We start from the raw sequence: 8,752 nt of genomic DNA on the forward strand, positions 1-8,752 counted from the left end.
AAGGCATGGCATGATATGTCTACTTCCTGGGCCGGAGGGACTGACAGGGGTAAATGGATGGTACGTATATCTCTCCTGGCGTAGATGGTCTTCAGCTGTCAGCCAGTCGACCTCAAAGATATGGGTATGGCGTGGAAGGTCTTCAGCCACTCCACAACTTTTTCTCCACGCTGTGGTATTTGAGTTGGACCAATATTTAATTCCCTTATAATTTGCAAAATTCAAAGCCATCATACCAATTCCATTCCATATCGAGCATTCCTGTCTTTCAAGGTGAAACAATGGAATGGAGCACGGAGTATGCAGCAGTGACTCTAACACTGGTTCTCTTAGTCATTATGTTATTCAAAATGAATTGGAGATCAGGTGCCACGTGCCCACCTGTACCTGCAACAATGTTTGGTATAATCATCAATTTTAAACGCCTTCATGACTTTGTTCTTCATCATCACTGGCGCCATAAAACATACAGGATACGTTATCCTACCTTCAGCTATGTTGTCACCACTCATCCTGCAAACGTGGAGCACATCCTCAGATCTAATTTTGCAAACTACATCAAGGTCAGCTTTCTGCTGTATTTTGAGTCTTGTGTGTGTGTGTGTGTGTGTGTATATATATATATATATATAGATATAGATAGATATATATATATATATATATATATATATATATATATATATATATATATATATATATATATATATATATATATATATGCTTATGAATGCTTATGGTTTCTTTGTTTTGAAAATCGATGACAGGGAAAACCCCACCATGACATTATGGAAGACCTTCTTGGAGACGGTATTTTCAGCGTTGATGGCGAGCTGTGGAGAGAACAGCGAAAATTAGCTAGTTTCGAATTCTCTACCAAAGTGTTGAAGGACTTCAACAGTGTTGTTTTTCGGTAGACTGTAGTAAAACTTTCCAAAATCTTACTGGAAAAATTTCGAACAAAGCAAACCGTAGAGATGCAGGCATGTTAAATCATTCACATATCTCGTACGTTCCGAAAAAAATTATAATTACAATTGAATTTCTTGTTCTCCCTTGTGTGGATACTGATCTATAGCAAATAGCAAGATGCAAAATCATATTAATAATTCTCTTATGGATAAATGGAAACTTGAGGGTCTGTTACTGAGATAAACAATGGATGGATTCTGTAAACTGGGGTTTGGGGTGGACATCAACAACTTAACAAATACCAAGTCTGGAGCAGAGGCATCTTTTGCAATGGCTTTTGATACTGCAAATGCTTTGCTTATGTGGCATTATTTTGACGTTTCTTGGAAATTAAAAAGATACTTCAATTTGCTATCGGAGGCCACCATGAAGGATAACATCAAAACGGTTGATACTTTTGTATATAACGTCATTCAGAGCAGAAAACAGGAGATTTCTGTCCAGAATGATTATGTAAGAAAATACCCACACAAGCCTTTGTCCTGATTTGCAACTTATCTTTTCAAATTTTTACAGTCTGCTAATCCTCGAATTGATGACCTTGTTTCTCTGGCATTGGCTTTCAAATATATTTACAGGTGAAACCGGACATACTTTCTCGCTATATTGCACTCACAGAGAAACAACCAGAGAATTACTCTGATAAGTATCTACGAGATATTATTCTGAATTTCTTAATAGCTGGCCGGGACACAACTGCACTTACCCTTTGTTGGTTCTTTCATTTGCTTTGCAACCATCCGGATGTTGAAAAAAGGCTTCTTCAAGAAATTCATGACGTGGTCTTGAAGGAGAATGAATGTTTGACCATTGAAGAGTCAATTAGTATGTTCTCTCAAAGTCTGAAATATACAGTACTTGATAAGATGCTCTATCTCCATGCAGCTTTATCAGAGACCTTACGCTTATACCCAGTTGTTCCTCTGGTAAGACACTGCCCCATCTTTTTCAGGCATTTAGGTAACCTGAATAGTCTTTTGACTTTTTATTGTCCATGAGGTAATTGTATCTATATAGCCTCGTTTCTCCTCTAGTGAAAATGTACTGAAATTCCTGTGAAGCTGTAGTCAAATATTATATCACATTTCCTTCTCATTTGTAGGCTTTTGGAAAAAGATGAGCAATTTCATTTGAATTTGGATTCTTATCCCGAGATTAGGGTCTGCGGGATTTGTTAGTTTGACAACGAATTAGTAACTTTAGGTAAAATTGTAAATAGACAATTGTATACCGAATAATTAGTTATGTAACGATAGTTGGTGATATAAAACTATCGAATGCCCATGAAATGTAGTGCGGAGAATCATTTGTTCAATAAAAGTTCCTATTAATTCATTCAGTTTCGTGTCTTGGCTATTCAGTTGTTATTCAGTTATTGCTTTCTTGTTTTCTTCATTATTTGGTTTCTTATTCAACAAATGGTATCAGAGCCTATTTGGTGCTACGTGAAGGTTTTTTCTCTGAGAGGAGGCCGTTGAAAGACCAGCGAATAACCAGGGAATACTCTGCGTGTTGCTGTCCACTGTGCTGTGAGCGTTGCCAGGGAATAATCTGCGTGTTGCTGTCCACATTGCTGTGAGCGTTGGAAGACCAGCAAATCCTCTGCGTTGAAGAACGGCTGTGCGTTGAAGGCATTGCTGTGAGCGACGGCTGTGCATTGAAGGCATTGCTGTGAGCGTTGGAAGACCAACAAATCTGCTCTCTGCGTTGATAAAAGTAGAAGTTTTCTGTGCAAGGCCATCTCTGCATGAAAGACTGAGGCTGTGTAGAATCTGCATGCTGAATGTCAAGAGGTGTGCTGAATGTCCAGAGGTGACTTGAAGCTGTGTGTCCTGCGTGAAGGAGAGGAGGAGCGTGCAACGACATTCTCTGCGTAAAAGACTGAGGCTGCGTATTGCTGCCAGAGGCCTGGCTTGTGGAACCGGGTAATTTTTTTTTTTTTTTTTTTTTGAGAATTTTTTCTCAGAAATTTGAAGTTTGGAGGAAAGCAACTCAAAGAAATCCAAGAATTATTTTTCTTTTCCAGAAATTTGTGAAAAACAAAGGGTGAAAGGAAACAGGATTTGAAATTTAAAAAAAAAATTGTAGAAAGAAATTTGTAAAATTTGTTTATTTAAAAAGCAGGCTCAGTTTTTTTTAAGAAAAAGGGAAACAAAGTTTTTTCTTTAAGAAAAGGATAGCTGAAAGACTGAAACCTAGGAGAAGAACAAAATGGCCAAGATGTCGAATGCAAGGTTCGAGGTGGAGAAATTCACCGGAAAGAGCAATTTTGCTCTTTGGAAACTGAAGGTTAAGGATCTGCTTGTGCAACAAGGGTTGCACAAGGCATTGGATGGGGTAACTAAGAAACCTACAACCATGACTACTTCAGACTGGGAGGACTTGGATGCCCGAGCTCTCAGTACCATCCGGTTATGCCTAGCGGATGAAGTTCTCTTCAACATTGTTGAAGAGACTACGGCGTCAGGATTGTGGAAAAAACTTGAAAACCTCTATATGACAAAATCATTAACCAACAGAATTTATCTAAAACGATAGTTATACAGTGTTCGAATGAAAGAAGGTTCAAATGTTGTAGAACATTTGAATGTTTTTAATACACTAATTTGTCAATTAACAGATATGGAAGTCAAAATACAGGAAGAAGATAAAGCCATAACCTTGCTGTGTTCTCTGCCTGAATCATGGGATCATTTCGTAACTTCAATTAGCTTTAGCTCTGTTGATTCTTTGAAGTTTGAATCAGTCGTGGGAGCTCTTCTGTCTGAAGAAGTACGAAGGAAATCCAACACTGAAACAACTGCATCAGAAGCCGTGGTCGCTAGAGGACGCTCAAAGGAAAGAGGAGAAAAACCAAGGGGCTCTTCCAGGTCGAAATCGAAGGGCAAGAAGTGTAAGGAAAAATGTTGGAACTGCGGTAAAGTTGGACACTTGAAGAAGGACTGTTGGAAACGAAAGGAATCCAAAAACCCGAAGAACGAAGCGAATCAGGTCGATTCAAGTATGATAGGTGAAGTTTTATCTGCTGAAGAATTATGTATGATAGATGAAACTTCACCTGAATGTAATGTCTCTTAGAGTTTTGATAGCTGGCTGTTAGAGTCTGGTGCTTCGCATCACATGTGCCCACATAGAAACTGGTTTACCTCGTATGAAAATGTAAACGGTAGTTCTGTGTTTATGGGTAACAATGTGTCATGTCAGACTGTTGGGATGGGAGATATCAGGATTAAGATGTATGATAACACAGTTAGGACGTTAACTAGTGTTAGACATGTACCTGATTTGAAGAAAAATTTAATCTCTTTGAGAGTGTTGGATTCAGATGGTTATAAGTTTATAGGTCAGGATGGCGTCTTGAAAGTCTTTAAAGGAGCCCTTGTGGTTATGAAGGCAGAAAAGGTCGGAAATATTTACAGGTTAAAAGAAAGTACTCAGGTCAGTGAAGCAGTGGTTGCGTCAGAAAAGGAAGAAGCAGGTACTCGTCTGTGGCATCAACGTTTGGGTCATATGAGCGAGAAAGGTCTTCATATACTGATGAAACGTAAATCTCTTCTTGGTCTGAAATCCTTGAATTTAGATTTCTGTAAACATTGTGTGTATGGAAAACAGTGTAAACAAAGATTTAAAGTTGGAAATCATAATAGTAAAGATGTTTTAGACTACATTCATTCTGATCTGTGGGGGCCTTCCCCTGTTGTGTCATATGGAGATGCGTTGTATTTTTTAACGTTCATTGATGATTACTCCCGTAGAGTTTGGGTCTATATGCTAAAAAGGAAAGCTGATGTATTAAATGTCTTCAAACAATTTAAAGTAATGGTAGAGAAAAGAACAGGCAAGTCTATTAAATGTCTAAGAACTAACAATGGTGGTGAGTTCACTTTTGTTGAATTTGAACAATACTGTAAGGATGAGGGCATAGTTAGACACACAACTGTTGTTTATAATCCTCAGCAAAATGGTGTTGCTCAGCGTATGAATCGGACTCTTATGGAAAGAGCCAGAAGCATGATCAGCAATGCTAACTTGCAAAAGGAGTTGTGGGCAGAAGCAGTATCTACTGCTTGTTATTTAGTTAACAGATCACCTTCAGTAGCAATTGATTGTAAAATTCCTGAAGAAGTTTGGATAGGTCAGTCTTGTGACTATTCTCATTTAAGGATATTTGGTTGTGATGCTTATTCTCTTATTCCGAAAAATCAGCATTCAAAATTAGATCCAATGTCGAAATGTTATGTCTTTGTTGGGTATGACTATGCAGTGAAAGGATATAGGTTGTGGGATCCTACATTGCGGAAGATAGTCATTAGTAGAGATGTAACATTTGATGAATCCTCTTTTTTAAAATCAAATGTTGAAAGAATTGAACAGGAACAGGTATCGCCGAGTCAACGAGTTCAGTTGGAGGCTAGATCTTTCAGTGATAGTCGAAAGGAAGGAGAGACTTCTGGAGACAAAGGTGTTGAAGACACAAAGGAAGCCGTTGAAGCTTTTGAACCAATGCAAGCTTTTGAACTAGTTCAGCAACCAGTCTCTCTGAGAAGGTCTACAAGGGAAAGGAAAACTCCCAAAAGGTATGAAGATTCTGCTTCATCTGTTGCTTTGGTTACTGAAGATGGGGAACCTTCTTGTTATCAGGAAGCATTAGATGATACAGATAGCGAGAAATGGAAAATGGCTATGGAAGAAGAAATTGACTCCTTAGCCAAGAACAATACCTGGGATCTTGTAGAGCTTCCTGAATGGAGAAGTGTTGTTGGATGTAAATGGGTCTTCAAGCTGAAACGGAAAGTTGATGGTAGTACTGAAAGGTATAAGGCGCGACTGGTAGCAAAAGGGTATTCTCATGTTGAAGGTATAGACTTTCATGAGATTTTTTCTCCAGTTGTAAAACTTGTTTCTATATGTACTGTGTTGGCACTAACTGTGTTGTTTAATCTTGAGTTAGAACAGTTAGATGTTAAAACAGCTTTTCTACATGGTGACTTGAACGAAGAGATATATATGGAACAACCAGAAGGTTTTGTACGAGGTCGCAGTAGAAGATTAGTTTGCAAGCTCAGGAAATCATTGTATGGTTTGAGGCAATCTCCCAGACAATGGTACAAGAAGGTTGATTCCTTCATGGTGAGCCAAAACTTTATAAGAAGTGAGTATGATCATTGTGTGTACTTCAAAAGTTTCAATGGCATATTCATTATCTTATCTTTGTATGTTGACGATATTCTTATTGCAAGAAAAAGCATGGAAGAAATGAACAGGTTAAAGGCTCAAATCTCTAGGACGTTTGATATGAAGGATCTTGGAGCAAAAAAACATATCTTGGGCATGGAGATACACAGAGACAGGAAAAATGGTCAGCTTTGGTTATCACAGCAGAAGTATGTGGAGAAGGTACTTGAAAAGTTCTCTATGAATAATGTGAAACCTGTTAATGTTCCTTTAGCTTCCCATTTTAAGCTTTCTTCGGTTTTGAGTCCTAGAGCTGATGAAGAAAAGCAGTATATGTCTCATGTACCATATGCAAATGCGGTAGGCAACTTAATGTATGCGATGGTATCTACAAGACCTGACATTTCACATGCAGTTGGAGTTGTCAGCAGGTTCATGGTAAATCCAGGTAAAGAACATTGGCAAGCAGTGAAATGGGTGTTTCGATATCTAAGAGGCACAAGTGACCATTGCATCGTCTTTAATGGTAGTGAAGGATCAGTCTGCGGATATGTAGATGCTGACTATGCAGGTGATTTGGACAAAAGAAGATCTACCACAAGTTACGTCTTTACTCTTGCAGGTGGAGCAATTAGTTGGATGTGAAAGCTTCAAGACACAGTTGCATTGTCCACTACCGAAGCTGAATATATAGATGCTTCAGATTCCAGTAAAGAAGCAATCTGGTTAAAGGGTCTGCTTGATGAGATTGGAAGGATGCAAGAGAAAGTGAATTTACTTTGTGACAGTCAAAGCGCTATTCACTTGGCTACAAACCCTGCCTATCACAGCAGAACCAAGCACATTGATGTAAGGTATCATTTTCTGAGACATGTGATCGATGGCGGAAAGGTAGCTCTTAAAAAGGTCCATACACGAGAAAATTGTGCAGACATATTCACAAAATCAGTTACAGTAGAGAAGTTGCGGTGGTGTTTAGCTTCTCTTGGCTTGCAGGAAAGATGATGAATGGGAAAATTGTTGTCAAGGTGGAGTTTGTTAGTTTGACAACGAATTAGTAACTTTAGGTAAAATTGTAAATAGACAGTTGTATACCGAATAATTAGTTATGTAACGATAGTTGGTGATATAAAACTATCGAATGCCCATGAAATGTAGTGTGGAGAATCATTTGTTCAATAAAAGTTCCTATTAATTCATTCAGTTTCGTGTCTTGGCTATTCAATTGTTATTCAGTTATTGCTTTCTTGTTTTCTTCATTATTTGGTTTCTTATTCAACAGGATTAAGTATACTTTGTTTTCCATTTTGTTTGAATTTTTACGGATCCAAGATTATGGCTGATATTTCATTGACAAAACAATTAAATGTAGGATGGAAAGCATGCAGTTTCTGAGGATATCCTTCCGGATGGATTTAAAGTCAAGAAAGGTGATATGGTCACCTATGTTCCTTATTCTATGGGAAGGATGACGTACCTCTGGGGCAGTGATGCGGAGGAGTTTAGGCCTGAGAGATGGCTTCATAATGCTTCATAATGGGATTTTTCAACTTGAATCATTCAAGTTTACTGCATTTCAGGTAAAAATGGCGTAACCATGACATTTCATCTTATGAAAACACACGTCCGACAATAACTTGAAATCGATAAGGTGTACGCTTGGCTTGCAGGCTGGACCTCGCATGTGTCTAGGCAAGTATTTTGCTTACATGCAAATGAAGATTGTTGCAGTTGTACTTATCCGTTTCTTCAAATTTGAATTAGTGGAAGGGATGTAAGTGAGATATCGTCCCGCACTCACACTCCACATGAGTGAGGATGGATTAAATCTGCGTGTCAAGCCTAGAATAGATTGTTGACCACACTTTTACATCACAGTAAGGCACACTCTACAATGAAAACTTTCATCAGCTGTGCGCAATTTGGCATTTGCTTAGCTAGTTAACATGTTCAGATTTTATCTAGTTGAAGGCATCTAGTATACTGAGTCGTAAAAATGTCAAAGCCCTATCGAACAAATGAAAAACATTCATCGCACCTCGTGTAGTCATCGATGCTGATCTGGTACACCAAGTTTACAGTTTGTCTACTAACAAATCTCTTTATATTCTGAGGAAATGTTAAAGCAAAATAGTAGAGGGAACTTTGAGCGACTTTTTTCTATGCTACTTGTGTGCAGAAATTGTATTAAGCAAGATCACTTTTAGAAACCTAACCGGGCTTATGGTAACCTAACCTTTATGGAAATCCATTTAAGCCAGCGTTTGCGTGCTGAATAATATGGGTCTCTGGGACGACATCGCTCAGGACTTGTAACTAATTTCATTTTCAATTGTTTTTCGTGCAGTAATAATTAAGTCTATTTTAAAATGATTTTATTGTACCCCAAAATCAAAATGCTAAAACACCAAATTGGTGTATGAGACCCAGCTCAGCGATTTGACGACTAAGTTGCTAAGTCTACGAAGGCATACATACTCTACTCCCCTCGTAACCTCTTAGGAGGAAACACAAGGTCTTAACCACGACGAAATTTTAGGTTGAAGTAGTTTACTCTGACAAATAGATTTTAAATCTTATTGCAGCTAGAGTTGTCAATTTTATGACT

The 8,752-nt window shown here is 38.2% G+C and overlaps 1 pseudogene across 1 annotated transcript; it reads left to right on the forward strand.

Moving 5' to 3' along the window:
* The first annotated feature begins 223 nt into the window (after nt 1–223).
* Nucleotides 224–8,003, forward strand: LOC149264053 (cytochrome P450 704C1-like; annotated as a pseudogene). The gene is made up of 6 exons (XR_016252286.1): nt 224–563; nt 765–980; nt 1,135–1,422; nt 1,548–1,895; nt 7,517–7,724; nt 7,815–8,003. The product of XR_016252286.1 is annotated as a cytochrome P450 704C1-like (transcript).
* Nucleotides 8,004–8,752: the final 749 nt, after the last annotated feature.

Source organism: Pinus tabuliformis, chromosome 6, assembly GCF_031772625.1.
Source record: "Pinus tabuliformis cultivar Carrire ecotype Pingquan chromosome 6, CPIR1, whole genome shotgun sequence".
Classification (NCBI taxonomy): domain Eukaryota; kingdom Viridiplantae; phylum Streptophyta; class Pinopsida; order Pinales; family Pinaceae; genus Pinus; species Pinus tabuliformis.